General features: G+C 45.5%; 1 protein-coding gene across 5 annotated transcripts in view; it reads right to left on the bottom strand.

The window, feature by feature from the left end:
- The window catches only part of LOC140429789 (uncharacterized), a 58,049-nt gene extending 44,318 nt beyond the window's left edge, over positions 1-13,731 (bottom strand). The window contains exon 1 of one of the 5 annotated variants that reach the window (XR_011949200.1): positions 13,301-13,731. The gene's annotated coding sequence lies outside the window, so the exon portion shown is untranslated. The other 4 variants (XR_011949199.1, XR_011949201.1, XM_072517235.1 and 1 more) reach the window with 4 other exon arrangements.
- Positions 13,732-14,627: the final 896 nt, after the last annotated feature.

Below are 14,627 nucleotides of genomic sequence, written 5' to 3' on the forward strand. Positions count from 1 at the left end.
TGATACTCTCCCTTATTTCCTTAGATATCCACGGTCAATTTTCCCTCTTTTTACCGTCTTTCTTTTTTGTTGGTATAAATATTTGCTGAGCACTGTGAAAAATCACTTGGAATGTTCTCCACTGGTCCTCAACTGTTTCACCATAAAGTATTTGCTCCCAGTCTACCGTAGCTAGTTCTTCTCTCATCCCATTGTAATCTCCTTTGTTTAAGCACAAAACACTAGTGCTTGATTTTACCTTCTCACCCTCCATCTGTAGTTTAAATTCCACCACAAAATTGTGATCGCTCCTTCCGAGAGGATCCCTAACTATGAGATCCTGAATCAATCCTGTCTCATTACACAGGACCAGATCTAGGACCGTTTGTTCCCTCGTAGGTTCCATTACATACTGTTCTAGGAAACTATCGCAGATACATTCTATAAACTCCTCCTCAAGGCTGCCTTGACCGACCTGGTTAAACCAATCGACAATTGTTTATTGCCTGCCTCACCATAATGTTACTATTTGGTGGCCCGTAGACTACTCCTATCAGTGACTTTTTCGCCTTACTATTCCTGATTTCCACCCAAATGGATTCAACCTTATCCTCCATAGCACCGATGTCATCCCTTACTGTTGCCCGGATGTCATCCTTAAATAACAGAGCTCACCACCTCCCTTACCATCCACTCTGTCCTTCCGAATAGTTTGATACCCTCGGATATTTAACTCCCAGTCGTGACCATGTTTAACCATGTTTAAGTAATGGCCACTAAATCATAGTCATTCACGATGATTTGCGCCATCAACTCATTTACCTTATTCCGAAAACTACGAGCATTCAGATAAAGTACACTTATGTTGGCTTTTTTACCTCTGTTCTGAATCTTAACACCTCAATCAGTAACCTCTCCTAAGTTATATTTCCTCTTAGCCTTTCTCCTAATTTTCCTCGTCATTGAACCCATATCTTCATGTAACAACCTGAAACGTCGCTTACCATTAATGTTTTCACTTCCCGTTTTATTCCTTTTAGTATTCCTGGTCCTATTCACTGAGCTCCCCTCAGTCACTGTACCTTGTACTGTCGCCCTTTTTGATTTTTGACTATGGCTTCTCTGCCTCACACTTTCCCCCTTACTGACTTTTGTTTCTGTCCCTGTTTTACTACCTTCCAACTTCCTGCATCGGTTCCCATCCCCCTGCCACATTAGTTTAAACTCTCCCCAACAGCTCTAGCAAAACAAAAACCCTAGGACATCAGTTCCAGTCCTACCCAGGTGCAGACCGTCCGGTTTGTACTGGTCCCACCTCCCTCAGAACCAGTTCCAATGTCCCAGGAATTTGAATCCCTCCCTCTTGCACCATCTCTCGAGCCACGCATTCATCCTATCTATATTGACATTCCTACTCTGACTAGCTCGTGGCACTGGTAGCAATCCTGAGATTACTACCTTTGAGGTCCTACCTTTTAGTTTAACTCCTAACTCCCTAAATTCAGCTTGTAGAACCTCGTCCCATTTTTTACCTATATCGTTGGTGCCTATGTGCACCACGACAGCTGGCTGTTCACCCTCCCCCCCCCCCCCCAGAATGTCCTGCAACCGCTCCGAGACATCCTTGACCCTTCCACCAGGGAGGCAACATACCATCCTAGAGTCTCGATTGCGTCCTGTAAGGGGAATAGACAGGCAGAACCGCCTGTCTATTCCCCTTACAATTGAGTCCCCTATCACTATAGCCCTACCATTCTTCTTCCTGCCCAGCAGAGCCAGCCATGGTGCCATGAACCTGGCTGCTGCTGCCTTCCCCTGGTGAGCCATCTCCCTCAACAGTATCGAAAGCGGTATATCTGTTTGGCAGGGAGATGACCGCAGAAGACACCTGCACTGCCTTCCTACTCTTGTTCTGTCTTTTGGTCACCCATTTTCTATCTCCCTCAGTACCTTTCACCTGTTGTGTGACCAACTCGCTAAACGTGCTATCCACGACGTCCTCAGCTTCGCGGATGCTCCAAAGTGAGTCCATCCACAGCTCCAGAGCCGTCAAGCGGTCTAACAGGAGCTGCAACTGGACACACTTCTTGCACGCGAAGGAGCCAGGGACAGTGGACGTGTCCCTAAGCTCCCTCATCGCACACGAGGAGCATGGCACAGGTCTGAGATCTCCTGCCATGTCTTAGACCTTCGGTTAACTTCAACAATGACAATTTACCAAAAAAAATTAAATAAATAAATAAACAACGAAGAAAAAAATATATCAATATACCAATGAAAAGAAAACAGAAACACCTACTTCCCAGTCACTGACCTCGAGCCTTCCTCTTGATCTTCACAGCGGTTGTTTTTTTTTTGGTTAGAGGAGGGGGTAGGGAGGGAAACACTGAAGAAGTGTTTCGGGTTTAAGTGTCACTTGACAACAGCTCCTCCACAAACTACCTTCAAATTAGGGTGACCACGACGGAGGTATGCAAATTTCCCTAGCAACACTAATCAGCAGCTCCGCTCTACTGCCCTCTGCTGGATGCTTGGCTTCACTCGAACAGCTAGGGTCTCTAGCTCAGGTACACCTTCAATTTAGGGGGACCACGACGGAGGTATGCAAATTTCCCTTGCAACACCAATCAGCAGCTCCGCTCTACTGCCCTCTGCTGTTACCCGTGCCATGTGCTAGTGAGACGAGGAATAGGGAGAGAGAGGAGTTGAACACATGGCTACAGGGATGGTGCAGGAGGGAGGGTTTCAGATTTCTGGATAATTGGGCCTCATTCTGGGGTCGGTGGGACCTCTACAAATGGGATGGTCCACACCTGGACCAGAGGGGTACCAATATCCTGCAGGGGAAATTTGCTCATGCTCTTCGGGAGGTTTTGAACTAGTTCAGCAGGGGCTTGGGAACCTGAATTGTAGCTCCAGTATACAGGAGGTTGAGAGTAGTGAGGTCATGAGTAAGGTTTCAAAGTTGCAGGAGTGTACCGGCAGGCAGGAAGGTGGTTTAAAGAGTGTCTTCTTCAATGCCAGGAGCATCCGGAATAAGGTGGGGGAACTTGCGGCATGGGTTGGTACCTGGGACTTCGATGTTGTGGCCATTTCGGAGACATGGATAGAGCAGGGACAGGAATGGTTGTTGCAGGTGCCGGGGTTTAGATATTTCAGTAAGCTCAGGGAAGGTGGTAAAAGAGGGGGCGGGGTGGCATTGTTAGACAAGGACAGTATTACGGTGGCAGAAAGGACGTTTGATGAGGACTCGTCTGCTGAGATAGTATGCGCTGAGGTTAGAAACAGGAAAGGAGAGGTCACCCTGTTAGGGGTTTTCTATAGGCCTCCGAAAAGTTCCAGAGTTGTAGAGGAAAGGATTGCAAAGATGATTCTGGACAGGAGCGAAAGCAACAGGGTAGTTGTTATGGGGGACTTTAACTTTCCAAATATTGACTGGAAATTTTATAGTTTGAGTACTTTAGATGAGTCCGTATTTGTCCAATGTATGCTGGAGGGTTTCCTGACACAGTATGTAGATAGGCCAATGGGAGGCGAGGCCATATTGGATTTGGTACTGGGTAATGAACCAGGACAGGTGTTAGATTTGGAGGTAGGTGAGCACTTTGGTGATGGTGACCACAATTCGATTATGTTTACTTTAGTGATGGAAAGGGATAGGTATATACCGCGGGGCAAGAGTTATATCTGGGGGAAAGGCAATTATGATGCGATGAGGCAAGACTTAGGATGCATCGGATGGAGAGGAAAACTGCAGGGGATGTGCACAATGAAATGTGGAGATTGTTCAAGGAACAGCTATTGCGTGTCCTTGATAAGTATGTACCTGTCAGGCAGGGAGGAAGTGGTCGAGCAAGGGAACCCTGGTTTACTAAAGCAGTCGAAACACTTGTCAAAAGGAAGAAGGAGGCTTATGTAAAGATGAGACATGAAGGTTCAGTTAGGGCGCTCGAGAGTTACAAGTTAGCGAGAAAGGACCTAAAGAGAGAGCTAAGAAGAGCCAGGAGGGGACATGAGAAGTCTTTGGCTGGTAGGATCAAGGATAACCCAAAAGCTTTCTATAGATATGTCAGGAATAAAAGAATAACTAGGGTAAGAGTAGGGCCAGTCAAGGACAGTCGTGGGAAGTTGTGAGTGGAGTCCGAGGAGATAGGAGAGGTGCTAAATGAATATTTTTCGTCAGTATTCACACAGGAAAAAGAAAATGTTGTTGAGGAGAATACTGAGATTCAGGCTACTAGACTAGAAGGGCTTGAGGTTCATAAGGAGGAGGTGTTAGCAATTCTGGAAAGTGTGAAAATAGATAAGTCCCCTGGGCCGGATGCGATTTATCCTAGGATTCTCTGGGAAGCTAGGGAGGAGATTGCTGAGCCTTCGGCTTTGATTTTTAAGTCCTCTTTGTCCACAGGAATAGTGCCAGAAGGCTGGAGGATAGCAGATGTTGTACCCTTGTTCAAGAAGGGGAGTAGAGACAACCCCGGTTACTATAGACCAGTGAGCCTTACCTCTGCTGTGGGCAAAATCTTGGAAAAGTCTATAAGAGATAGGATGTATAATCATCTGGAAAGGAATAATTTGATTAGAGATAGTCAACAAGGTTTTGTGAAGGGTAGGCCATGCCTCGCAAACCTTATTGAGTTCTTTGAGAAGGTGACCAAACAGGTGAATGAGGGTAAAGCAGTTGATGTGGTGTGTATGGATTTCAGTAAAGCGTTTGATAAAGTTCCCCATGGTAGGCTACTGCAGAAAATACAGAGGCATGGGATTCAGGGTGATTTAGCAGTTTGGATCAGAAATTGGCTAGCTGGAAGAAGACAAGGGGTGGTGGTTGATGGGAAATGTTCAGACTGGAGTCCAGTTACTAGTGGTGTACCACAAGGATCTGTTTTGGGGCCACTGCTGTTTGTCATTTTTATAAATGACCTGAAGGATGGGTGAGTAAATTTGCAGATGACACTAAAGTCGGTGGAGTTGTGGACAGTGCGGAAGGATGTTACAAGTTACAGAGGGACATAGATAAGCTGCAGCGCTGGTCTGAGAGATGGCAAATGGAGTTTAATGCAGAAAAGTGTGAGGTGATTCATTTTGGAAGGAATAACAGGAAGACAGAGTACTGGGCTTATGGTAAGATTCTTGGCAGTGTGGATGAGCAGAGAGATCTCGGTGCCCATGTACATAGATTCCCTGAAAGTTGCCACCCAGGTTGAGAGAGTTGTTAAAAAGGCGCATGGTGTGTTAGCTTTTATTGGTAGAGGGATTGAGTTTCGGAGCCATGAGGTCATGTTGCAGCTGTACAAAGCTCTGGTGCGGCCGCATTTGGAGTATTGCGTGCAATTCTGGTCGCCACATTATAGGAAGGATGTGGAAGCATTGGAAAGGGTGCAGAGGAGATTTACCAGAACGTTGCCTGGTATGGAGGGAAGATCTTATGAGGAAAGGCTGAGGGACTTGAGGCTGTTTTCATTCGAGAGAAGAAGGTTAAGAGGTGACTTAATTGAGGCATACAAAATGATCAGAGGATTGGATAGGGTGGACAGTGAGAGCCTTTTTCCTCAGATGGTGATGTCTAGCACGAGGGGACATAGCTTTAAATTCAGGAGAGATAGATATAGGACAGATGTCAGAGGTAGGTTCTTTACTCCGAGAGTAGTAAGGGCGTGGAATGCCCTGTCTGCAACAGTAGTGGATTCCCCAACACTAAGGGCATTCAAATGGTCACTGGATAGACGATAAGGGATTAGTGTAGATGGGCTTTAGAGTGGTTTCACAGGTCGGCGCAACATCGAGGGCCGAAAGGCCTGTACTGTGCTGTAATGTTCTATGTTCTATATATGTTCCTGGAATCTACCTCTTCATTCACCTGAGGAAGGAGCAGTGCTCCGAAAGCTCGTGATTTGAAACAAACCGGTTGGACTTTAACCTGGTGTTGTAAGACTTCTTACTGTGCTATTAACTCAGTAATGGGGAGAGTGGGGACGGCTCATCACATGTAGAAAATGACAAGCAAACCGTGGTGTGTCTGTGTGCGGACTTCCAGTGGTGGTGGTGGGGATGGGAGGCGGTCACTCGTTCGAAGTCAATCAGTGGCTGATCGAGGGACCTGGTATCGGGAAGGGGTGGCCCTTTGAAGGTCACTCCCCTACCCTTGTTGCAGGCACCCCACTGCCCATTCCCTTGCGGCCTCCACTACGCAACCCCCCTCTTGGCATCACTCACCTCTGGCCTGGAATGTAGTGAAAATCCTAGGCCTTGGGTGGATGACATACCAGCAGTGACCACCGCTGCCCCATTGGTGCTGCGGAGTATAAAAGAGCTTCCGGCCTCTGACTGGCTGGTAGCTCTCGGCGGATAAGACATCCGTCCCTGGGGCTCCTTGATCCTGGGGGGATTGTGTGTCACCAACCTGACAAGTTCCTGCTTGGCACATGATTCAGCGGGCCTTCCCGAAACAGGGCAATGTGGTGCTCTTGCCCGCTCTCCAGCAAAGGGCCCGGTCACTTCCACAAGAGTCTGCCCTTTAGTTCGCAAGTGAAATTCTCTTTCACATTCACCTTTTCCCTTCTCTCTTTTATAACAGTTTTGCTCACTGACTGTGACTCATCTGTTTTCTATTAACTTTGCTCCTTTTCTAATGTCTTTTGAAAGTTTTCCAATATCTCAGAGCCATGATTCCTAATGGGGCGAAGCTACAACACTTTCTTTGATTAATGTTTAACCCAACTAAGTTGTTCATAATGGATACCGAACAGCCCTTCTGCAGACAATAGCAGATGAACTGCTGTTGCACTCCATTTTGCAGCGGTGGGCTAGACGGGGGCTTGTGATATTTGCTGTCTTGTAGCTGGTAGTTACTTTACATTAACATTTCAAAATCACTCAAAACATGACAGGTCAGCACGGTAGCACAGGGGGTGAGTCGCACTGTTGCTTCACAGCGTCAGGTCCCAGGTTCAATTCCCGGCTTGGGTCACTGTCCAGGCAGTCTACACGTTCTCCCTGTTACTGCGTGGGTTTCCTCCGGGTGTTCCAGTTTCCTCCCACAAGTCCCGAAAGATGTGCTGTTAGGTAATTTGGACATTTTGAATTTTCTCTCTGTGTAACCGAGCAGGTGCCGGATTGTGGCAACTAGGGGTTTTCATCGTAACTTCATTGCAGTGTTAATGCAAGCCTACTTGTGACAATTAAGATTATTATTATTATTATTAGTTTGCACTGCCAACGGAGGTGGTGGTGTCAGAGTCATCAGGGACATTTAAGCACATGGACAGCGGTAAATTGAAGGAGTGTAGTTTAGGTTGATCTTTGATTAGGATAAATGGTCGGCACAACATCGTGGGCCGAAGGGCCTGTACTGTTCTATGTTCTAATGTTGGAATTCAGTCAGGTTGTTCCTTGCTTTTAGAAACAAGGCTGGATTCTCCGAAGCCCCGTGCCGAAATCGTGGCCACCGCGGGACGGGAGAATCGACTTTCATGCCGAAAATCGGCGTGATCACGGAGTACGCCTTGCGGCTGGGGGCCCATTGAAAGGTGAATGTGAAAGAGAATTTCACTTGCGAACTAAAGGGCAGACTCTTGTGGAAGTGACCGGGCCCTTGGCTGGAGAGCGGGCAAGAGCACCACATTGCCCCATTTCAGGAAGGCCCGCTGAATCATGCGCCCAGCGATCCTCCGCTCCTGACCAACCGAGTTCCCGACGGTGTGGAACTAACCACCTATTGCTGGTTGGGATGCTCAGTCCACGGCCACCCAGGTGGCGGTGGGGGGGATTGGACATCGGGGCTGGGGGGCCTTATAGCCGGCCGGGGGTTAGATCTGCGCGGTTAGATGCTCGGGCGTGTGGCCGATCGGGGTGTCTCATTTTTGCATCTGGCTCCGCGGTCCGAGTCCACCATGGAGCTCGGCGCAGCCGCTGGAGGTCGCCGCCATGCACATGCGCGGACCTCCGAACTGGAAGTGCGGGGGCCCGTATCTGCAGCTAAAGCTGCGAGATTTACTCCGGGTCCCTGCTAGCCCCCTGCAGGGCTAGAAATTAGCTCATCTTTTTTACAAGAATCTCTGGAGTAAAATCCCAGCGTTTTCACGCCGGCGTGGGGACATCGTCCCATTTTCGTCCCATGGCTGATCATCCAACTCAGTAGCCTTATCCTGCTTTCCCCCCATACCCTTTGATCCCCTTCGCCCCAAGGGTTATATCTAACTCCTTCTTGAATAAATACAATGTTTTGGCCTCAAATACTTTCCGTGGTAACGAATTCCACAGGCCGACCGCTCTCTGGATGAAGAAAATTCTCCTCATCTCTGTCCTAAATGGTCTACCCTGTATCATCAGTCTGTGACACCTGGTACTGGACAGCCCCACCATTGGGAACATTCCTCTTCGATCTAGCCTGTCTAGTCCTGTTAGACGTTTGTAGGTTTCTCTGAGATTCCCTCTCATTCTTCTGAAATCCAGCAAATACAATCCTAACCGATTCAATCTCTCCACATATGTTCGTCCTGCCGTCCAGGAATCAGCTTGGTAAACCTTTGCTGCACTTCTTCTGGAGCAAGAACATCCTTCCTCAGATGAGGAGACAAAAACTGCACACAATATTCCAAGTGTGTGGCCTCACCAAGGTCGTGTATAATTGCAGCAAAACATCCCTGCTCCTGTACTCGAATCCTCCCGCAATGAAGGCCAACATATAATTAGCCTTCTTTACCATCTGCTGCACCTGCATGCTTACCTTCAGTGACTGGTGTACGAGGACACCCAGGCCTTGTTGCACATTCCCCTCTCCTAATTTATGGCCATTCAGATAATAGTCTGCTTTCTCATTTTTGCTAACAAAGTGGTTTATCCAAATTATACTGCATCTGCTATTCATTTGTCCACTCACTCTCAACTTGTCCAAATCACACTGAAGGATCTCTGCATCCTCCACACAGCTCATCCTCCCATCCAACGTTTTGTCATCTGCAAATTTGGAAATATTAGATTTCATTCCTTCATCCAAATCATTAATACGTATTGTGAACTGCTGGAGTCCCTGCACTCTTTCTTTGGTACTCCGCTAGTCACTGCCTGACATTTGGAAAAAGACTCATAATTCCTACTCTTTGTTTCCTGTCTGCCAACCATCTTTATATCCATCACAACACACCATCCCCACAGCTGATGCCCTGTTTTCTCTCTACCCCCTTTTTTAAAAATAGTGGGGTTACATTCGCTACCATCCAATTTTATTTTATTCGTTCACGGGAGGTGGGTATCGCTGGCTGGGTCAACATTTATTGCCCATCCCTGAGGCATTTCAGAATCAACCACATTGCTGTGGGTCTGGAGACACATGGAGGCCAGACCGGGTAAGGATGACAGATTTCCTTCCCTAAAATACATCAGTGAACCAGATGGGTCTTTACAACAATCGGCTATGGTTTCATCGTCATCTTTAGACTTTTAATTCCAGATTTCTATTCAATTCAATTCCACTATCTTCCCTGGTAGGATTCGAACCCATGTCCCGGAGCATTACCCTGGATCTCTGGGTTATTAGTTCAGTGAAAATACCAACACGCAACTATCCAGTTGATTACTGCGCCAGTTCTAGCGTTTTTGATCCTGCAAAAAAGACCAAAATTTCAACCGATGCATCTAAGGATAGCCTGGGAGTGGTGTTACTGCAGCAGGATGCAGATGATATTAGGCTGCCTGTGGTATATGCATCCATACGCAATGTCAGAGATGGAGCGCAGGTATGCGCAAATTGAAAAAGAATGCCTTGGGTTATGTAGTGATCTGCATATCTGTACGTATACAAGGGGTTAATGTATGGATATAACAGTTAAGTAATCACTAGATGGCAGCACCAGAGATGGGTATAAAAGACAAGCTCAAGCCGAGTTCCCGCCTCTTAGTGTGTGTAGTGACTAGTGACCAGAGGTAGAGAGAGCTAGCTCAGAGTGTAGGTGTTAATCATAGTTAATTTGTATTCAATCTTGTTCATTTAATATCTAGTATAAATGTTGGTGAGAGAACAAACTCAGTGTATTTGTTAACATTACTCAATAAAAATTTTTGCTTTAATTAGAAAACTATGAGTGTTAATCAGCATCGAGTTAAAGATCAACTTAGTAAGAAGCAAATGAGTAACAGATATTACATAAAGTAATATAAAATGGTACCAGGATATTGACTTCAATGAAGCTTACTAGATAGATTAGATCAGGATTAGCAAGAAAAAGGAAAAATTCATAACGGCTATTCGACTTTGGAAGGCTTCGCAGCATTTGGATCCCTCGAAGAACAACCGACTCGATGAACCATTTTCAAGCTCCACGTCAACTAAAAATTAATCGGTAATCTTAACTCAAATTGGAAACTTTTCAAACAGCAATTCCAAATTTATCTAGAAGCACACGATTTGATCACTGTTTCTGAAGCTAGAAACCTTTATCCATGGCAGGACAGCAGGCTCTTTCGTTTACTCTGAATGGGAGGACAAAAGCAAATTTAATTTGATAATCACCAAATTTGATGACCACTGCAAAAGGGAGACAAATGAAATCTTTGAAAGATTTAGGTTTCACAAAAGGTTGCAGAAACATGGCGAATCGTTCACCAGCTTTGTCACCAACTTAAAATTGCTAGCACAGATATGTAACTATGCAGATTTGCAGGATTCGCTGATCCGAGATCAGATTGTGTACGGACTATATGATGAGAGTCGAAGGGAAGCATTGTGAAGTCAACAAGATTTAATGCTAAAAACCGCAATTGAAAAGTGTTTATCTCACGAGCCGAGTAAAAATCAATATCTAGAATTTTATCACCGTGGAAAGGGCGTGAAAGTCAACCATGAGTGTCGAGAATGTTAAAAGGGTCTCTCAGGTAGTAAAGAAGCACGTTTCGGATGGCAGCTCGCTTGCGCGTGCACACTCCAGCCTAGGACATGCACACTTTGCTCGAAAATGCGAGACTGAAGAAAAGAAGTCTGCGCATGCGCGAACATGTCTCATGCGCCAGAGAGACAACGTCATGGCACCCACTTAAAAAGGAAGTGCCCAGCTTAAGGCAAACAATGTTTAAAGTGTGGAAAACTCAATCACTATGCCTCACAGTGCGGATCTACAGCGCAATATCACTCACCGACACCAATACAAAAGAACATCAATGTTCGAAGTGTGGATTCATCAGAGCAGAACAAATCTGAACAACGTTATTCAACCGAAGCGGATCATTTTTCCTTAGCGAACACGTTTTTCGTAGGAATAATTGAAAAGGCTGAAGAACCACAAGCAATAATTAATGCTCCTCAACAGATCAACATGATCAACTCCAACAGTGATTGGAACTCAACAGTGCAAGTTAACAATTTTCTAGTATTGTTCAAGTTTGACACTGGGGCTTCATCCAATCTCCTGACAAGCAAAGATCGCGACTCGATTCCAGGGGAACATGAGATGATACCTGCTGCATGTAGGCTGAAAGACTACAATGGCAACCAGATCGCTTCAAGAGGATCGCACCATCTAAAGGTCGCGAATAAGAAAGTCAAGAAGGCACTACGATTTGAGACCGTGGACAACCAGAAATCATCACTGTTAGGCGCTCAGGCTTGCAAAGGCGTGCAGCTTGTTCAAAGAATTTTTATGAATACTCAGCATACGGCACGCATGGAAGATGAGATCCAGCAGGTACTTCAAGAATACCCTGATGTATTTAAATGTAATGGTACTTTACCTTACCATACAATATTTTACTGAAAATAGATGCAATGCCTGTAATTCATCCGCCTAGGAGGGTTCCAGCTCCTTTGCGAGAGAGGTTGAAATTAGAGCTAGAAAAGCTACAGTCACAAGGAATCATCTCTCAAGTCACACAGCCGACTGACTGGGTCAGGTCTCTAGTATTTGTTAAGAAACCATCTGGAGATCTTCGAATCTGCATAGAGCCAAAGGATCTGAACAAAAATATTCGTAGGGTTCATTACCCAATCCCTAAGCGTGAAGAGATCACATGCGAGATGGCGAATGCTCGCATTTTCACTAAACTCAACACTTCGCAGGGAATCTGGCAGATGCAGCTTGATGACTCAAGCAGATTGCTGTGCACATTCAATACTCCATTTGGACGATTCTGCTTTGACCACATGCCTTTTGGGATAATCTCCGCTTGAGATTTTCCAAAGGATAATGGAGCAGATGACGGAGTGTATCGATGGTGTAAGAGTGTATGCCAACAACGCAATTATATGGTCCACAACAGAAGAAGACCACATTTGTCATTTGAAGAAGGTGTTTCAAAGAATCCATCAGTATGGATTGAAACTAAACCACTCAAAATGCACGTTTGCACAAACATCTTTAAACTTCTTAGGAGATACAATATCATCTCAAAGTGTCAGACCAGATGATGCAAACATTTCTGCGATCCAGAATATGAAAACGCCACAAGATAAAAAGGCTGTGTTAAGATTTCTGGGCTTTGTAAACTTCTTGGGCAAGTTTATCTCAAACCTGTCCGCGAGGACGTCAGCTTTACGCAATTTGATAAGGAAGACCACTGATTTCGAATGGACACAATGTCACCAAAATGAATGGGTGGATCTCAAACATTAACTGATGACAGCACCAATTCTTACCTTTTCTGTCCCAACTAGGACTACCAAGATCTCCACTGAAGCCAGTCAGGATGGGATAGGCACAGTTCGTCTACAACAGAACGATCTATCTGATTGCGTTCCAGTTGCATATGCTTCCAGGGCTATGACTGCAACAGAGTGCACAGATAGAAAAGGAGTGTCTCGGACTACTCATGGGAACACTGAAATTCCACAACTATGTGTATGGGCTTCCTACATTTACCATGGAAACAGATCAGAGTCCGTTAGTTCACATAATACATAAGAATTTGAATGACATTACTCCTCGTCTACAACATATTATGATGAAGTTAAGGAGGTATGACTTTACCTTGGTATACACTCCGAGAAAAGACCTAGTCATTGCTGATACATTACTTTAACTAGTGAGCACAATAAATATAAAACTTACACAACTACAAGCAGCTGTATCACTCCCCACTGACATTTGACTCACTCAATTCAGTCCTTGAGTCTTGTTCATTGGCAGCCATATTCCATCCGGAGTCCCTGAAGATGGCTGTCACTTAAATGGCATACAATTGCAGACCTCCTCAGTGAGGTTTAAGAAAGTCTTGATCGTATTCCCCAGAGAATATTTTATCTGATGCCTTTAATAAAGCCAATTTCTGGCCTACTCTGGAAAAACCGAAATGACAGCAGTAAAATTGTCCAATAGACCATTCCTGTACTTACTCTGTCTTCAGCCTTTTGTCCTGTTTAATTGTATTGCACACAAACAGAGTTCCTTGTAAATCTCCTTTCTTTTTGTCTCCCCTCTGCTGCAGTCCTCCTTTGTCTGAAGATCTCCTTGATGTCTGGTCACATGACTTTTGTGTGTTAACTTCATTCCTGTTGGTACTGTTTCCAGGTCAAGGGCCACCAAGTCATGTGATTCCATAAATTTATGATTGAGTTCTCATCGCCTTCAGATCCCAGATGTTGGTAATTATGACATTTTAAGCTTGCAAAGATGAGAGCTCCTTCTGTTTATTATTTGCTATACTGCCTTGTACAAAAGAAGGGCCTGTTTGAACTTGTCCAGTTATATATCACATGACTCACATCACATTGTGCTGACTAGTTAAAGTAATGTATCAGCAGTGACTAGATCTTTTCTCGGAGTGTATACCAAGGTAAAGTCATACCTCCTTAACTTCATCATAATATGTTTAAGATTTCTTTGAGGAATCTGTAATTGGTTATGAGAATGTTTGAAAAGGACTTCTAAAAGTTTTCAAATATTGTAAAGGGGTCTGTTATAGATTGTTGAATGATCTGTAAGTGCCTATAAAGAACTAGGAACTAATTAGCTCGGAACTAATTGTTATGCGTATGTGTTCCAGGGACTACATTTCATGGCTACAAAGACATCTTAAAGAAATTACATATTTTCCTTACTGTATTACATCCAGCTCAAAGGCTGTCACAGCTATGTTTGTTTTTAGTTCTGATTACACTTGTAAGAAATCAGAATTACAAACAGATATTTTTTTTTAAAACTTACATCATGACCTTGCAGGAAAGGGGGTTGTATGCCTGAGCGTTGGAGAAAAGGAAACCTGACCTCAAATCTATGAAAAGGAGCAAAGAGATCACCCAGTGAGACTGATTGTCTATTATAGAGAAGCTACTGGAGGTTGTCCTGAAGGAACAACTGTAGAAATATGGACCCAGAAATATGGGGCGAAATTCTCCACTCCTGCGCCGGTTAGGAGAATCGCCTGGGCCGCCAAAATTTCCCGGGACGCCGGTCCAACGCCCTCCCGCGATTCTCCCAAGCGGCGAGAACGGCCCCGTCGAGTTCCGCGGGCCGCAGGCCGGAGAATCGCCGGAGACACCCAAAATGGCAATTCTCCGGCACCCCTGCTATTCTCAGGCCCGGATGGGCCGGGCGGCCAGGCCAAAACGGCGGGTTCCCCCCGGCGCCGTCACCTGGTCGCTGCCGTTGTGAACGGTGCGTGAACGCTGGGGGGGGGGGCGGCCTGCGGGGGGGGATCCTGCACCGGGGGGTACCTTAACT

Source organism: Scyliorhinus torazame, chromosome 9 (assembly GCF_047496885.1).
Source record: "Scyliorhinus torazame isolate Kashiwa2021f chromosome 9, sScyTor2.1, whole genome shotgun sequence".
NCBI classification, from domain to species: Eukaryota; Metazoa; Chordata; class Chondrichthyes; order Carcharhiniformes; family Scyliorhinidae; genus Scyliorhinus; species Scyliorhinus torazame.